Consider the following 18886-nt stretch of genomic DNA (forward strand, 5'->3'; position numbering starts at 1 on the left):
TTTCAACGGGAATTTGCGAGGAACAGTTGATCAACCTTGTGTATAGTAGTTGTTTGCGCTCATCGCGATCCTTACGCGAACCAGCGCAAACTGGCTAGAACGCACCAGGCAAAACACAAGGGGGCTGAAAATAAGTTATAAACAATGGAAAACGTGACAATAGCTCAGCGTGTTACTAGGCACAGTTAGCCAACAAGAAATCAGAAGAATACAATTATTTTCGAGTTTTTCAAAAGCACAGATCATGCATGTACTCATGAGGCAATCAATCATAGGTATCCCTTAGCAAAAACAGAAGCTGCCTTTATTTCCTCCTATGCAGTTAGAGCATGGATTTGCGTTTTAAGGAGTACTGCCCACCAGATCCGACTTATAAAACCCTGTCTAGACAAAGCCTAACTGATCATGTATTAATTGATCTAAAGTCCAGGAAAATGATCAAATAATTTACAATGTCTGAGTGCTTGGAGAGCAACCCTTGCCCTCTAATTTCAAACCTTGTTCTCGAGAATATAAGATGGGATGATGTAGAAGATTAGAACAATTCAAAATCGAGCAGATGGTCCTCAATTAATAAATCATCTGCTTTAGCATCTCTCTAGCCACATGTATTACCGTTATTAGATTATTCTAGAAATAATTCAAGCATGTGCCCGCTCCATTTTGACCACAAGGCGGTGTGCACAATTCAATCCTTTGTATGAAAAGTTGCATCTTCTATAAAGAACTAAGTGACTCTTAAAGAAGGATGGATCAATAGTGATTGTAAAAGAGCAAAACAATCAATCCTTGATTAATTAAAATCAGTTAAAGGAGAGAGAGCCCAACTATGTAACACTTAAAAGAAAGAAGATCTGACTGCCAGGATGAAGGTAGATTATTCCTTGCTTCTCTGGGAATCTCTTAACTAAGCAATCACAAAAAATCATTCAAGAGAGTTCTGATCTAAGTTAGAAAAAGTCACAACCCAAATAGTTTTTTTTTTTTTTATGAATAACATTTGTGGCCAGCACTGGTTAGAACCCTGTTAGTCTTTATAATTATTGGACAGGCTGAAGAATAAAGATGACTGATAGATGTATTCCCACTTGAGCCTATGATTTGTGCAATGAAGTGTTTGAGCTATCCCATAACACCATATTACTCACAACCAGGGAAGTCTAGAAAACACAGTTTGCACAACATAACAATAAGGCCCAGATCTGGATTATCGTCCAGCAGATTTATTTCATAATTACGCAGTTGTTTGACTATCCTCCCTGACATAAATCCTTTAATAAAATCAACACTGTGTTTAACATCCCAAACAGTTGTGGAGGATCCATAGTTATAGGGATCCCAGCATACTATTGCCAAAAATCATTGTTAGATTGTTTGGCAAAAATATAATCCAAAATTGTCCTTTATAGAGTGGAAGAGCGAGTCACTGAGCAGAATATTGTATCAGAAGCTCAGGCAGGGTTTCAAAAAGCACATCAACTATTGATCAATTCCTTAAATTATTTTGGATCCTGCAAAAATGTTGAAAAGGTCAAACAATGTACTTAGCTTTTATTGACCTCCAAACAACTTTTGACACAGTTCAATATTTTCTTTTATGGCAGAAATTAATCCATCTTCGGATTCCTTATAGCTTATGTGCAATTTACACGCATGCCTTGATCTGTTGGGGTGTTAATGGTGAGTGCACTAATCTGGTTAGTATCAACAAGGGCGTCAGACAAAGATGTGTCTTGGAACCTCTGCTGTTCCTTTTATACATTATCGATTTGGCTATTGTCATTAACCCATGTACTCGGGGACTGCTTCTGTATCCCTACAGTCCCTACTAGCACTCGGCAACACCTGATGTTGCACTTACCCTGCACTTGCCACCAGCTGGCCGCACTTTTGTTTATTGTCTTTGTTTATTATACTGTTATCCTATGTACTGCTCTGCCCCTCCCCTTTACCCCCACACTCCCCCCCATGCACTTGCGCAACCTCAATGTCAACTGGCCTAGTAGGATTGTTGTCTCTGTCTTCCCTCTGAATCCCCTCCCTTGCCACATCGTGCCTTGAAACACTTGTGTATAGGAGCGTTATAAATGCCATATCATATCATATGGATGCCCTTTCTCTAGGTCCTTTTGTTATTCGCAGATAATGCCTTTTTCATCCCCCCGACCCCAGCTGGCCCACAAAACCAATTCAATCTTTCTGCGGTCAAATGTAAGGAGAAATGAGTGTCTATAAATATCCCTAAAACCAAAATTATGATATGCTGCACCATGACTCGTTTTGTACAATCCACCCCCTAAGTCTATTTTAAATAATGCAATATTAGAAAATGTCCAGATATACATAGGAGTTCAAAGTTGTCTTCTGAAACCTAAGGTCATATCTCTACCAAGAGGAGGAGGCTGTTGTTGATTTTGCTGTGTAATTCAGAGGGAAGACCTTATGTTATACTCTGGAAGTCTGCAAGTACCAAGCTGTTCCAGCAGCTTCGTCTGGAGCTGAGATTTGGGGGTATTCTAATTGTTCAGAGAGAAGAAAATCCTCAAGTGCCTCATGGGCCTTCCCAACAGCGCTCCCCTGACCCCACTTCACCTGGAATTGGGTGTTAGGGGTGTTAAGTACAATTTAATACCGAAACCACTTTTAGATTGGCTAAAACTTTGGAACACCAATGAATTACTAGGTTATAGAGAGGTGATTTGTGATGTACTAAGGTCAAAAGGAAGCAAGTCAATATTGGGGTTTAAATTTGTCACAAATATGTTAACTGATATAGGTCTTCAATCTCTTTGGGAAGACATTGTAAACACGGAACTGTTGCAAAAAAATCTAAATATCTTTTTTTAAGAATTAGATCCCATGAGAACCGCTGGTCTCATGTTGTTTCCAATGTCTGTCCTTCAAGTACTTATCAATGAAACGTTCCATTGTTCTTGTGAACTATGTCGAATTTCCTTGTGAAAAAAAAAAGAAAAAAGAATCTTTGCAAAGTTTTGATTGGAGATTTTGCCTTTTGCATACCTGATCTGACAGCACAAACACCTTGACTCCGCCTTAATGGCCTCACCGGACGTAACATGACAAACCGTTTGTGCCAACTTCAAGCTGAGGATTGTTACTAAAGAGTGAACGAAAAGAGGCGCAGCAAGATAACGACATACTCATAATAGATACGTAGTCAGATTAGTTAAATTGCTCTTCATGTATAGCACTTTAAATGGAATGCTTCTGCAATAAAAAAACAGGGGGGTGAGAGTCACAGGGAGTAGGGGTGACTAGGGACCCATTCATGACAGTAAAGGAACAGGAGTGGGAAAACAGTTTGCGAATCCGCAAAATAGTTCCTGCAATCCAGACTGTCAGAGGAAACACGATGCTTGCAATTGTCATGCATAGGCAGTATCCTGTGCAGTGCCCTTAGGGACCACTACACACAATTAAGACTACAGGTGGCAATACAAATTTTACCTTTGGTACAAGCATGTACTACTATGTGAGAGTGGTAGCAGTGGTGGAGCAGCCAGGCTTATCTCAAGAGTATATGAGCAGTAGCAGAGATTACACAAAGGGACCACAATTGCTGTGACTCAAGCAAACACTGACTCAAGGTTTCAGGTAAAAAATATAAGTACATTTATTTTTAAACCATTCGTTATAAACACAACACTTCCATTAAACTTAAATAAAAAACACACGTTAAATATACTACAACTAACCAATTCACTTTGTGCAGTAAGTCTCAAGATAAGTACCCTGTGTTTGAATGAACCAGTGTTACGAACAAAACACATTACCGTGAATATGATTGCAATCACTTTTTGACAGTTCGGTCTACTAAATAAACGCGTATCTGTGATATGAAGTGCTACTTGGGCAAAAACACACTTAGCACCTGAGATACCCAGAGGGAGTTGGAGGCAACAATCACAGGCAATATTTTGGTTAGGCAGGCAGAATCAAGAAACACTCAGAGACAGGAGTTCAAAAGTCAAAGGGCCGGAGTCAGGGTCGAAAGACACCGGGGCCTGTTGCCGAAGATCACACAGTCAGACAGTTCACGATTCAACATAGCCAAAAGTACTTCGATATTGTCAATGTTCGGAAGCAAAAGTTATAAGAAGGAGGGAAGACAAGGGCAAGCCTTGGAAATGAAGAAAAGGGATTCACCCAGTTTCGTCAAGTAGAACACAGTACCTTGTTCCAATGGTGCAGCTGGTGCCCTGAAAGTTGTTCCTGTTGGTTTCCCGCAGACCCACGATTCCTGGAGCTTCGTATTTGAAGGAGGACGTCTGAAGGGGGTCTGCACCACACAGGGATGAAGCCAGCAGCAGTGACGAGGAATAAAAGGTGTGCTCCTTAAAAACAGGAGAGGCTCTTCAGATGGCTATCCGGACCACTACAGCAGCGTGCAGCGATTTCGACCAAGGAAGAGGATCGTCTGGCTGTGGAAGATGAGCTGATTATCCCCACCAAGCTCAAGGGAAGAAGACTCCGGACTGGATCTTCTCTAAGTTGTTGAAGGGAAGATAGCTCAGGACTGCAGCAGGGCTTCACCAGGATGGAGTAGTTGCAGCAGCTGTCATTCGCTCTGCTTCTCTTCAGTTCCTTGTAGTTCCAGTGGCGACTCTCTGACTTCCAACCCAAGAGACCTGCCTTTTATGTGAAAAACCCCCATTCACACAGCCTGGCTGTCAATCACCCAGCAGGGGGGTTGTCCAGCCCGGACAGCTACCCTGGCCAATCATGACAAAGTGTGACTTGGGTTTCCTAGGATACCCTGTGCAGAGGGTGACTACACCCCTCCCTCACATTTAACCCACCTAGGCACCCAGGCGCCTTGAGGAGGGCTTCTGAGCAGAAGCCTGCCTAAAGACAGTGAACAAAGAAGGCGAACCTAGTTTGCCGCACAAAGTAAGACACAAGAAGGACTGTAACAAAAAGAAATGGCGAATAAACCCAACTGGAGCCAAAAGAAAGACGATTTGGTAAAGCGGGTTTATGTTGGAGGCTAATATAATAGCCAAGAACAGTACCACGTTTATCTAATATAATTGCGGTTGAAAAGTTAGGGTAGATACCACTGCCACCAGCCAAGTCTAAATGTTAAAAGAGCAAAACAATGCTCTAGGAGGTACAGATAAAAAGGGATACGAATTAACCCTTTCCAGTACTCCATGGAAGATGGGGTGTACTGGATCTGTAGTAGATTGACTAAGTAAAGTTAATGGTAACTTTACCCTTTTCTGGGGGACGGTAGTCGCCTCAGAAATGGAGTTGAGGGAAGTCTCAAAGACAACCCTGTGCCACGGCATTGAAGGTGCTGTGTGACACACAAAAAGAAGGGGGCTGCTGAAGTGGTGTACTTCAGAGGCCACAATCACAAAAACAGGTAGAAACACATAGTAAAACACAGGTAAGAGTGGGGCAAAAGCTCTCACTCTTACCAAGAGGTAACAAATAAACTCCAGAAGTCCAGCAAAGCTGCTGGGGGACTCACTAGGTGAGGGAGATTAGCCATAAATGAGAATTCTCCCTAACACATAGCAACACTAGAATGTTAATCATATGAATGCATTGCTACGGTACTGTTCATTTTGCTAAACGTGAATTGCTCTTACTTTACGAGTGGCCCATCCATGTTAAAACTTGTCACGATACATACCAGTAAACAGGTAAGATAGTTCAGCGAGCTCAGCCTGTGCTGCTGCAATCTGTTTGTGATCTGCAGCTTCGAATATTGACAAGGCCAACACAGCCTTTTACCCTTCTGAGTTCTGTAAAAGGTACAAAGATTACTTAGCCAAATGCCCCTTCCCGTACTCGTAGGTCTCAAAACCTACGTCAGTTGGTTCAACCCAGATTCAAGTTGGTGAAGGCTGGAGGGCGCAGTTTCATTGTTCAAAGTCCCACTTCCTGGAATCTGCTGCTTCTCAGCCTCAGAGCCTCGTTGTCACCGGTTGAGTTTAAAAGAAAGTTGAAAACCTTTCTCGTTGACTTGCCGCCTGACTAAGTAGTCTCTTTTCCCTCTTCTCTGCTAACTCCCATGACTTGATTGCTTTCTCTCCTTCACTGTATTTTTGTTGTTGTTTTTAAGTCTTTTGTTTGGTCTGTCCATTGTATGTGCACACCCTGAGGCCTACGGGCATGTGGTGCGGTATACAAGAATTTGTAATGAATAAATAAATAAATAATTAGGTGACAATCATTATATGTACATTTTGTATGTGCATTGCTTTTGTGAAAGTGCTGTATAGATAACGTTATTACCGTACTCTTTTCGTTCCCTAGCTGTTTAAGCCTAAGCGTGCAAGATTCTGATTATCAGTGTGAGTTCTTCCAGGAATGACTTCCTAGAAGAACTTGTTTACTTGTTTGCTCTGAATTCCTGCTGCCATGCTTCTTGAATTGAGAAGCAAGCCATGCCCTGGTGCAGTGATGGCAAGTTAACGAGGAGATCAAGGACAGCATGTTTACTTGCCTTTTGGCATCCACCATTCCAAGTGCCAGCATGGAGTGGCATTCAGACTGTCAAGCTGGCATCAGTGTTTGTCAGAGCATGGCAATATAAGTGCTAATGGGAAATTCCTTGTCCAGCCCTTGCCATTCTGTGCAGCTTTTATGAGCGCGCTGAAGTGCGCCTGTGAACGAGACGGCTGAAAGGAGAGGCAGTTACTGCGGATCTCTTGACACTCTATATCTCGAAGAGGAGGCATGATGGGGCAAACACGTCTTAGTGAGAGGCAGCCCGCAGCTGCCGCAGTACATCAGATTGAAGGATAGGTCTGGAGAGAGAAACCTTTGTAGACTGCTGAATTTAATGCCTAATTCATTTACCCAGAGCCGAGGCCTGGCAACGTTTAGCTTGGGGGGAAAGTGACCCATAGTGGAGCGGCACAAGCTCCCAAAGCAGTGTCATAACCCTCAAAGGTGCAAGGAGGAGCGTGCACAGTTTCAAAGGGGGATGTGATAAGGGGTGCAGGTGTGCGATAGAATGAGAAGGGGACTAGAGCAAGGGAGGAAGCCATTGACAGAGGGTGCCATCGATGATGAGGAAGAGGAAATATGAGTGAGAAAGGGTGAGAGTGAGAGGGTAAGAAATAAAGCAAGTGTGTGAGAGGAAAGACGAGGGGGAATCGGGAGAGGGGGCAATATGGGTGGGTGGGGGAATAGAGGAGGTAGGATGGAGTATGGTATGTAGGGGAATAAATGGTGTAGGGTGGTTGGTAGGATTAAAGAGCGGGGTGATAGTGCTGAGTAGGGAAAGAGGGGGTAGGATCGGTGGCGGTAGAGAGAGGGGAATTGGGTGGGTGGGGCTACAGAGAGAGGGGATAGGGCATGTGAATGGGGGTAGAGAGAGGAAGTAGGGTGTGTTGGTTGCGGTGGTGAGGGTAAGGAGGATGGGGGTTGAAAGGGTTGGTAGGATGGGTGGAGGTAGAGAGCTGGTTGCTTGATGGATGGGGTAGTGAGACTTGGTAGGGTGAGTGGTGGAAGAGAGAGTTGGGGTATGGTGCATGGGGTAGAGTGAGTGGGTGTAGGGTGGGTGGGGGTAGAGAGAGTGGTGGTACAGGGTGGAGTGTGGGGGTACGGTGATTGGGGGTAAAAAGAGTGGGGGTTGGGTGGGCGTAGAGAGAGTTGTATAGAGGAGCAGTTGAATGCCCCTGCAGGAAACCCCACCCACCCAACCTCCCATATGTTGGAAGCCTGAGATCGTGCCCTGTTTGACACCAGAGATTGTGTCAATACCGCAGCGTACATTTGAAAGAAGATACACATAGGGAAATCCCTATTGAATGTATCCGTGAAAGGGACGACAATCTGAGGGAGGAACTCCCTGAAGGAATATAAAAAAGAGCAAAGAAAGAAGCCTCTGACGTCATAGGAGAGTATGAACAACGTCTCAGGATACTGGCGGAAGAGGATGTATGGATCCTACAGAAACTGCTGACAAAGTCAAAGAATCAAGTGAACTTTTAAATATGAAAAATAAGATTATAAACATGCACAAAGTGTTGCAGAGAAGCAACCATTCAACAATTGAACAGACGCTGAAATGCAAGGCAGACTAAGTAATCAAAGAAGCTGGCTATAGATAGTGAACAGAATACAGGCGAAGCCACCATAACATAGAAGCTGGACATTGGCATCATGAATTTAGTAGGCCAGGACCCATGAAGGGGAAAGGGAAAATATTGTTGCAGCAACAATAAGCTGAATCATGGAGCAAAATGACGAGGTTGTCTGGCCTGGAGTCAAGATTGAAGCAGCCAAGGTCAGCTATCTATTCTGGAAAGGAGTCTCCACGCGAAGGCTGGATCATACCTTGTTGCGGTGCAAAGAAAGAACACCAATCATTCCAAATTTTATTCATTGAGATCCTTTAAAACCTGCAAAATGGACCAATCATGGTCTCCTGTCACGTTGGCCAAGGATGGAAATAGAGTACGAACTTGGAGTCCCGGAACATGTTGATGAGTGCTCATACTTTGATGTATTCTAAAGACAAGGATACTCTTCAAGGCCAAGTTCAAAGACAATCTTCATGGCAGAAGGCTTGGGTGATGAGAGATGCTGGGCTCATTGGGTGGAGAGGTAGTGTCATCACCCATTTCTCTGCACCTGGGCCTGGGTGTATGTGCTGCTAAGTGAACCGAATGTTCCAAACATGGCTCAAGCATGCCAACCAATTGTAGTTGTCCATATAATGAAGGACATAATAGTATGAAGACCACTAATGAACCGTATATCTAATGTTTCAGTAGAATACATGTTTTAGAGGTAGGCATATATTGTCCCCCTGACAGTGGGCAGCCAAACACAATCTAGTTCCTACAGATAGTACACTTATATGTTCCCCTTAAGCCTATCCCGACCCTTAGTAGGTTTTTCATTATTGGTCAATTAGTATGACGTCACCTCTGATGTGTTTTGCCATATATAACCCTTGTTTTGAGAAAATATTGCTGAGAGATATCAAGCGTACGTCCCTTGATGTTACTTGTAACTCCCTGTTTTAGATAATTGTTAATAAAACAGTACTTTGCCATCTTCCTGAGTTGGTTCGGTATTTGGACTTTATTCTGTCAACCCATCCATTGCAGTGCACTTTCCTAGAGGGCCATAAGCTCACATGGTAGTGGTACGGATGGTTAAAAATAAATCCAACCTAGTTCAGCTCTTGTATTTCGGATGATCCGGCGTCCTCTGCCATTAGCTGGAAGATCGCAGAGTTTCCTGTGGAGAGCAGCCAAATAGAATTAAACTTGCAATACGAACCGAGAGAGTGGGCAGGTCCCCCTTTAAAATAATACCCTCCTGGATTCCACAGGCACTCTGCGGACGGAACGCAAAGTGGTCGAAATTGGAACAGGAGCGAAGGACTCGAGTCAATTAACGAATGGTGAGTAGACTAAGGGATTGTCAAAAAAGGGGACAGGATTGAGCAACAGGAAATAAATGTAGAGATAAGAGAGACCACCTAGAGGTTCCTAATTCAAGAGAATTAGAAGGAGACATTTTAAACACCAACAGGGGTAGAGTGAAATATAAAACGTACAGTCAGGACTACGTAAGATGATGTCGCAAACCCTAAAAAGTAAAAAGGGGAGGGAAGAGGTGATCACAGTGTTTATAATGTGTAATGTTTGACTAGTCTAAATGTTGTTTGTTGAGTAAAATATTGAGGAAGCGATAGAAATTGTGAAGAATTGCAAAAGTAACAGTGAGTAAAGATAAAGTGTAGCAAAATGATTGGCGCCAATCAAGAAAATAGATGCCATTGAAACAAGAGGATTTAGCAGCGATGGATGGTGCTTGCTCATATTTGTTGTTTTAAAAATGTTGAAAAGTGGTAATTTAATCCAAGGTATAACATTTATTTAACAGTCTGGTAAGTATCAACAGTTGACTGAGACTTGTCATTATGGGGGATACTGCTCTCATGCACCTATGCAAGACACTGCAAAAGCAAATGCCCAAGTTCAAACTGCATACTGTGGAATGGGTAAAGGGCACGGCAGATAAAATGTTCATGCTGTGGCCACATGGGGGATCATTGTCAAAATCGGTATTGCAACACAGGAACACATACTTGCACGCTGCATACAGAGGGAAGAAATTAGAGAAAAGATTTGCGATTTTAGACCTCTGGAAGATGTATCAAGAGGAAAGAGAAGTCCCGCCACCTGAGGAGTCGATGCTCAATCAGTATAAGTGGAAGGCTTTGAGCCCTGAGCTCCCCTTACCCTGCCTGAGGCAAAACATGTTGTTATGGAAGAGATAGGAGTCTATCCTTTAAAGGAATTGAGAGCAGCGATGGGGTAGAGTAATCCGATATATGAACACCCACACTTACAGTAGTGACAATAGTCCGGAGGAGAGAAAGAGAAAGGAAGAGATTTACTAGGTCATACAAGACAAGGAAGAAAAGAGTGGGAGGTCAAATTTGTCAACAGAAATAGGGAGATTAAGAGATGGAAAGGAGAAAAAGGATAAGGCTGAAGAGGTAGCACTCATACAAAATGAATGGATGGGAGGACAGATATTATTTAAGATAGATGGAACAAGTATCTAGGAAGTTAGGAAAACAGAAGATAACGACAGACAGGAAAGGAAGGATAAAGAATGAGAGAAGAGATTAAAAGATGAGCAGAAAAGAAAAGCAGTTAGTGATGAGAGCAGAGTGTATCAGAAGGAGCAAGAGAAAATAGAACGGGCAGAAGAACAAAGAAAGTACGACGATAGACAGAGAACGATAGAACAAAGGGACAGAAAGGAAAGAAAGAGAGAAGAGGAGGAAGCACAAGAACTAAGGGACAAAAGATTACAGATATGAAGGGAAGAAGAGTTAAGAAGGAAAGGAGTAAGGAAAGGAGAAGTAAGAAGGCAAGAGGAAGAAAGAATTAGAAGGGATGCGAGAAAGCATAGGGAAGTAGATGAAGAAATAGAACGGAAAAGGAAACAGCAAGGTCTCAATGCCAGTCTCATTCATAAAGAACAAATGAGATAGAGCACAGAAATACAATGGGACAGAGTGGAAGAGAGTCTTCTGATAAAGGAAGTTACACCAGCAGTATCTAGAATAGTGGTGGAAGAAGAAAGATTTGATAAGGAAAGCATGATATGATAGGTTATTTATAACGCACTTAATACCCAGGGGTTTCTAAGCGCGGATCCAGGGATCGAACCTGTGGTGCTCCGTATCGTCTTGCTTCCAAGGCGAGCACGTTGCCTACTGAGCTATCCTCCCGAGACAGGAGGAAGGATCAATAAGGTCTGTCAACAGTTAAGGAGAGGTAGCAAGTATGAAACTCGACGGAATGGGGACTGAGCCCCAGTAGCTCAATCGTGAAGTGAGGAGGGAAGCTGGTTCAGTGATGAATGTAGAGCATTGTCTTTGAGCAGACTGCACTTAGACAAAGGTGTGGGGGATGAGAGTCACACTAGTTGTTAACTAGATATGTCAGGCGAGGAAAGAGAGTCCGCTCTTGGGGCAGAAGGAGGAATCGCGTGCGCCCCTAATGGAAGATTGCAAATGGCTAAGGAAGTGAGATGGTTGGATCTGGAACAACCTAACGATAGAACACCAGATCCCATAGCATATGCGGAGTGTCCCCGAGGATGATCACATAGTGAGAGGGGAGAGTCACCACCATATGTAAGTATTACTGACTAGGAGACAGACAGGGACGATTATCCCTGCAAGGGATAGACTAATAGTGGGATCTGACAATGGGATATGGATTACACAGTTCCCCTTATTGGCGAAAGGGGGAGCAATTACACAATACATTCCATGGCCACAGATGGACAAAGATAACTTAAAATGCAAGCTCACTCCCTAGTTTGACTTCAGACACTGGGAATAGGATATAGAAATGATAGAAAATGACAGAAGGAAATACACTGGCCATAGGGGACATAAAAGGTATCCTGGCAGCCATTCTTGGGGGAGGGTGCTGATGACATATGGAGGAGAGCAGGATATTCAAGTGTGACTGCACAAAACACAGTGCATGATGGAGTGCTATTTAATAATTGCAGAGCAGACATTTGGAGGGTTCTCAGGGTACAGTACCCTGATACATCAGATATGGGTACAATTATGCCATGTAAAATGAAGGAAGATGAAGACCCTATGGCTTACATTCAGGATATTCAGGAGAAATGGCAACTTGAAACTCACGAGCCATGGGAAAAGACAGTGGCGTTATTTTATCTTATCTTATGTCAAGGGTTGCCTGAGCCAGTACAGAGGCAGATGAAAAACCAAGTGGGGATGGAAGCAGAGCCATGGGCTGAGATACAGGTGATGATAGTGCACCATTGTCGGTTATAACAAGAGAAAAACCAAAAAGAAAGATGAGAATAAGAAGATCGAGGAAGCCAAGTTATTTCAGAAGAAGTTGTCAAAATTTGCCATAGAAGGGGCGGTAATGACAAGCAGAGAAGGATTGGGAATGCAGGAAGCAATGGGTGCATCACAGGCAAATAATTTGTGTGCGATGGCCCAAGGTGAATATAGGTTTAAGCCACAAGGCAGAGGTATGGTTTATAGAGCAAGAGGAAGTAGATTTCAAGGTAATCAAGGTGAGTTTCAAGGTACACAGAATGAGAACTAGAATGCTCAGGGAGCATATAACCAAGGAGGAAGTAATATGAGGAGTCCCCCAGTATGTTGGAATTTTGGAATGACAGGACATATTGGACTCGTATGTGAGAGCAAAGAAAATGTACAAAATTGCCAATTCTCCAGATGGGGTACAGCTTATCCTCCACCATACAGCACACAGAGTAGAGAGGGCTTTTCCCAGGATCACACATCTTATCAGAGACAAACATTGCAAGTACAACAGGGACAAGTACAAATGAATCCACCACAAGGGCAGTCGCAACAGGCCCCTATGCAGACACTACAATATGCAAACACAGGACAAGTATTGACACTCAGTATAGGAGGTGGCACTGTGGTAGATGGAAATCCTTTCACAGGGATGCAGATGAGCTTGTATCCACAATAGGACAGCTCATAGGGTGACTTGATGTGTTCAGTACTATCTGTGACACCAGACCCCCAAGAGGACCCACGGGTCGATGTGATGATAGGAGGAAAATCCTTTTCTTTCCTTGTAGACAATGGAGCAACTCATTCATGTATACAAGAAGGAAAATATCCAATGTCAGGTATTGCCATCAATGCGCAAGGGTTCTCTCGAGCTAAGAGTCAAGTTCCTTTTACTGATAAATTACCAGTCTCCATAGGAGAATGTGACATGTCCATTCCTTTGTTATATTCACAAAATACACTGGTTAATATTTTGGGAAGAGATTTAATGACAAAACTTAAAATGACTATTTCATTTACTGATCAAGGGATAGTATGCTCCACTCCAGGAATACACTATTTAAACGTGGGTGAGTTCATACTGGCGTTTACAGGGCAAGTGGCTCTGTGAGGCATTCCAGTAGATCCAGCAATGTTTCTATATGGAGTAAGCATTTTGTTGACATGGTTGCCCATCCCGGTAGGAAAGATTGTGAGGATACCTGATGAGTTTTTATTTAGACCACAAATACCTATGGATGAGGAGGGTGGACAGACTATTCTTATAGAATTGGAAGCAACCATAGTACAAAGGGAAATTTCAATGCTTGAAGGGATAGACGATGAGGGTAGACCATGGAGAACACTGATAGCTCTTGAGGAAGGGTATAGATTGACTGAAATAACTGATAATGATATGTTCAGAGAAAAGCGACGCGATGATGAAGTAGTGTTCTTCATGAGTATTATATACTGGATAAGGATAGAGAAAAGGAAGGTCCCACAGAGAATGGCGATAATGCAGTAACGATCAGCATTTTCTCAGGAGGATCTTGAAAAGGTGCAGCGTGCCCTATGGACCACAGGCCCATATGACGTAGGTTTATTGAATGGGATAGGAGAGGTAAAAATAAAGCTTAAACCAGGTGTGATTTTACCTCGAGCAAAACAGTACCACATGTGTCGAGAAGCTGATGAAGGTATATTTCAGACTATTTCAGTGGTGATGAATCAGGGGATTCTGGTGCCATCAGAATCCTTGTGCAATACCGGGGTGTATCCGTTTAAAAAATCTAAAGGGGGGACGTGGAGATTTATTCAGGATATGAGACCGCTTAACCAGATTGAAGATGCAGAGATTCCTTTAGTTCCTAATCCGGCGGCAATATTATGTAGTATCCCGGTGGAAGCCTGATATTTCACGGTGATTGATTAGAAAAATGTGGTTTTCTCGATCTTGTTGCAAAAGGACTCACAAGACTTGACTTTGTTTACATTTCATCAAAAAAGACATAAAAATACCAGGCTGCCTGAAGGGTACTGTGAGTCCCCATTGATCTTTAATAGAGTTCTACAGATGGATCTAGGCAATATTGATCTCAAAAGTTTGGTGATACAATATGTAGATGACAAGTTGATTTGCAGCACCACAGACGATGAGTGCAGACAGGACTCTATCCGATTAATGACTATTCTAGCAGACAAGGGATATAAAGTAGACAAGAAAAAGTTGCAATACTACTAAGAAGAGGTGTGATATATAGGTCAGTTGATTTCGAATGAAGGAAAGAATGTGACACCTGAGAAAGCTGAGGCAATTCTGAAAACCTCAAAACCCAAAACAGTGAGACAAATACAACAGTTTTTTGGTTTGTGGAACTATGCTCGAGCCTGGGTATTTGATTATAGTACGTACACAAGGCCACTTCTGCAAGCATTAAAGAAAGCACAAGTGTGTAAAATAAAACTAGAATGGACTGAAGAAATGGAGAAAAGATTTGAGGAGTTGAAAAGAGCAGTTTGCACAGCCCCTCTATTAGGAATTCTCAATTATGCTGAGGAATTTTATTTGTTTTCATGGACAAATCGGACAGTCATGACAGCAGTGCTTACAGAAAGAACCACATTGGGGTACAAACCTTTGGCGTATTATAGTGGGATTTTAGACCCATTTATGAAAGGACACTTCCCTTGCGAACAATCTTTGTCCGCTGCTGTGTTTACAATTGAGAAGTACACAAATATTCTCATGGGCTTCTCTATGACCCTCTTCGTGGAGCATGTTCTATTTGCCATTTTAGAGAAACCCAAGGGCACATTGACATCCCTTCAGCTAATGAGGTAATAATTTCTAAGCCAGCGATTAAAGTCATCAGATGTAAAATAGTGAACCATGCCACGTTCATAACTGAGCCAGTAGAAGAAGGGGCTCATGTGCATGACTGTGCTAATTATGTTGAATTCTATGATGATATACCCTGTATGAATGAGAATGCTTTGACAGGAGGGGAGATTCTTTTTATTGATGGTTCTTCAAAAATGTATCAGACTTGTGGGGTAGGCATTCAGGTGCCGCAGTAGTAAGACATAGATTAAATGGAGAATTAGAAAGTAGTAGCAAGTGCAAGGCTACCGTCTCATTATTTAGCGCAAGCAGCAGAATTAGTGGCGCTTATTATCGCACTTGAGAAACATGAAGGGCAGGAAGTGACGTGTACAGTGACTGTGCCTACATGATGTCAACCGTACACGCAGGGTTAACACATTGGAAAAGGAGGGGCTACCTCGGTGCAGACAGCACTCCAGTGCAACATGCATCCTTATTGGAAAGACTCATCAAGGCACTACAACTTCCAGTAGCCATAGCAGTCGTTAAATGCGCACCATATACTAAGTAAACAGATTTTATCTCTTGAGGTATCGAAGCCACGGACGTAGGAGCCAAAAGGGTTGCATATTCTCCAGATATTTCAAGTTTAGATACTGAGAGTATTCAAGAAAATTCAGTTGCAACGATGTTAGTGCAAGAGGGGTATAATACGTTGTTAATAACCCAATTAATAGATATTCAAGGAAGTGCACCAGAGGAAGAGCAAGAATTATGGAAACGAAGGGGTGTTCTTTATCCCCTACTATGGGAGCATTAAGGCAACAGGACAGCACTGGAAATCCAGTGATGCCAATAACTTTATTGAAAGTCACGCTTGAACAGCTGCATTACTCTGTGCATGTAACTAGAGAGAGTCTTGCTGCTAGTACTGCAGAAGACTGGTTCATTCCTAATTTGCTGGAACACGTTGCACTATTTATGGTAAATTGCATTGTGTGTCAAAAGGTTACTGCTGGGCATACACTGAGAACGATCAGAGGTGTAATACCTCGACCGAACGGTCCGTTTCAGCATTTACATATCGACTATGTATATATGCTGCAGACATGTAGTGGATATAGGTATCTATTAGTGGTGGTGTGTCCCTTCTCTAGGTGGATCATAGTGGGTCCGTGTACACACCCTAATGCCACATGCGCAGCTAGGTGCGTGTGAGGTGCTAAGATACGATAATGGGCCCCATTTTGTCAATGAGGTATTTGAACAGACAGGGCTTATATTTAACATAAAGCACTAGTTTCCTTCTGCTTATCACCCGCAAGCGAACCTCCACAAGTAAAGGATTGCCAAGATTAAATTGACTTTGAAAAGGGGTGGCTGTATTGCCTACCCCTAGCCTTATATATCCTTCGGAATCAGCCTGAATCAGATCCCCACCTCACCCCGAATGAACTAGTGACAGGGCTTTGAATGAGAATAACTCTTATAACTCTGTCTAGGAGTAAGAGTGATGCCCAGAGCATAGCAAAAATCTTAGGTGATGAGATGCATGATTATTTGACATGTATGACCTCTAGTATTTCTTTCATTTCAGATCAAGTCGAGCATCGGGGGGGGTTGGTCTAAGAACACAGAAGGAGATAATTCGGCAAACAATCCAAGCAAACTATTATCACCACCTAAGTTATCTGTTGGGGACTTAGTGTTGATCAAAAATGTTAACAGGAAGCGGCATAGTCACTTCTGCGTTAAAGAAGTGTCTACTTCTGCTATTAAAATACAAGGAAGAAGAGCTTGGTGGCACATGAGTGATGTGAAAATCTATAAGGGAAAGACCTTCTCTCCCACCGTTGCTCATCCAGAAGCAAGACACGAAGAAGAATTTCCGTGTGTGCAGACTCTATCAATGACTAAGAAGAAGGACGATAAATCAATGAGTGATTAACACGTACTTTAGTTGGACTGGAATTCAATAGACACTGGTTATAGATATTTTAGCAGGAAGTGAAAGGACTTGCTGAGAATTCCAGGAATTTTGAAATGAACTTTAAGAAATATTTGGCACAGAGAATAATGCATTAAGAGTTATAGTTAAACATCAGTTATTGATCAGAAATTGGAAAAGAGATCAGTACCCAGATTCATTTCGTGGAGAATATTTGCTTCAAAGAGATAAGAACACATGGTACCTCCCGACAGTGACGCTCATCGGCTTGTGGTTGCTGTCTTTGTGTTCATACTTCAATCTTACCCTGCTCTTGTTAGAAGAGATGTCAATATTTACACTTTTTTACAAGATCCTAAAAGTGTTCCAGTGATAAGAAGACTCCTTATTGCCATAAATGAACACATTTTACAGTTGCAAATGTAAAGGGATTTGATGATTGTATTAAAATGTATTAATGAAGAAAATGGCCTGATCATAGAGAATGAACAAATTCAACAAGCAGTATGATGGCGCGAGAAATGGATGCCTAGAATTTTATGTATAATATACATTTGCCTGATTGTTCTTGTTGTCTTTCTGTTCCTCATCTTTCACAGTCTCTATCATCTTAGTACTTCCGCTGAAGGAAAAGTCCCTATGGTTCTCCCTACTATAAAAGCAAGTAAAGACAGGCTTTTTGATTTCTATAGGTATATTGGGAGACACAAAAGAGATGGAGGAAAATAGTGAAGGGATAAATATCTATCTAGATAACACAACTCACCTGGGGAATAACATGTGGTACCAACATATGAAGAAAGTGGGGGAAAAGCATACAACAAGGGTTGCTATGTCTGCTCTCTTATCCCTTATGCCATGAATACAGTAAGGACTTTCATTTCAAGAGAGGTTCCAGAGCACGATGCAAAGTGCCTCAGTCATTTTGCAACATGTACTACATAAGGACAATTTCAAGGAAGTTGGGTGACTTCGATGGAGATCAAAATGTTTGTTTCCATACCAGGATGACTGAACCAAAACACTAAAAATGGAAAAGGAGCCTGGATGGAAGAGGAAGATGCTTGTGTATCCTGCTGCAGGACTGGATGAGGTGATAATTGAAGAAATTAAGAGAATGACTTGCCCTGCTGTGACACAAATAGCTGGGTCACCTGGATGTTGGGAACAAACTCAATTATTGATCTATGGAGGAGTGAATTACAAGAAGGGATTGGAAGAAGGAATGATGTCCTGTGCAGCTCATCTGCTGAAAATAGTTTATGTACAAGAGGTGCAGAAGGTGAATGATGGGTGATTAAAGTAATGGGCCAAGCACTCCAAACTACTGACATGAGTAGAAGACAAATCAGGCCCAGTATTTGTAATCCCATTGTTTAATGCAACACTATGCTTCCGAAGACACGGAAAGAACCATGTGGGATATAACAAAGAATGCAAAACCACAATTGACATTCCTAGGATGGAAGAATGGACAGCCATCCTTATGGACTGATATTGGGCTTGTGGATCTAGAGCTTACATGAGGTTGCCCAAGGATTGGGGTTGAGTATGTTGCTTGGTGCTCATCCATGTTCCAGCATTAGTGATTCCTCAAAGTGACCTGAACATTGGTGAATTTCCAAAGTGGATGCCCATTTGAGAAAAAGAAGATCACTTGAACTTCTCCGTTGGACAAAAAGAGAAAATAATTTCTCAGCCAAATCAATAACAGTGTATGACTCCTTTTGTGAGGAATACAGGTTGTTCAGCAAGACTGCCACAATACTGATGTCTATATTCATGCCTGGGA

General features: G+C 42.4%; 1 long non-coding RNA gene across 1 annotated transcript in view; it reads left to right on the top strand.

Moving 5' to 3' along the window:
- Positions 1-17637, top strand: part of LOC138453253 (uncharacterized) — a 98195-nt gene extending 80558 nt beyond the window's left edge. The window contains exon 4 of the long non-coding RNA XR_011260384.1: positions 16744-17637. This is a non-coding gene — a long non-coding RNA (uncharacterized lncRNA). The remainder of the gene's footprint in view (positions 1-16743) is intronic.
- The last annotated feature ends 1249 nt before the right edge of the window (positions 17638-18886 follow it).

This window comes from Ambystoma mexicanum, chromosome 4p (genome assembly GCF_040938575.1).
Source record: "Ambystoma mexicanum isolate Mex_15411 chromosome 4p, UKY_AmexF1_1, whole genome shotgun sequence".
Classification (NCBI taxonomy): domain Eukaryota; kingdom Metazoa; phylum Chordata; class Amphibia; order Caudata; family Ambystomatidae; genus Ambystoma; species Ambystoma mexicanum.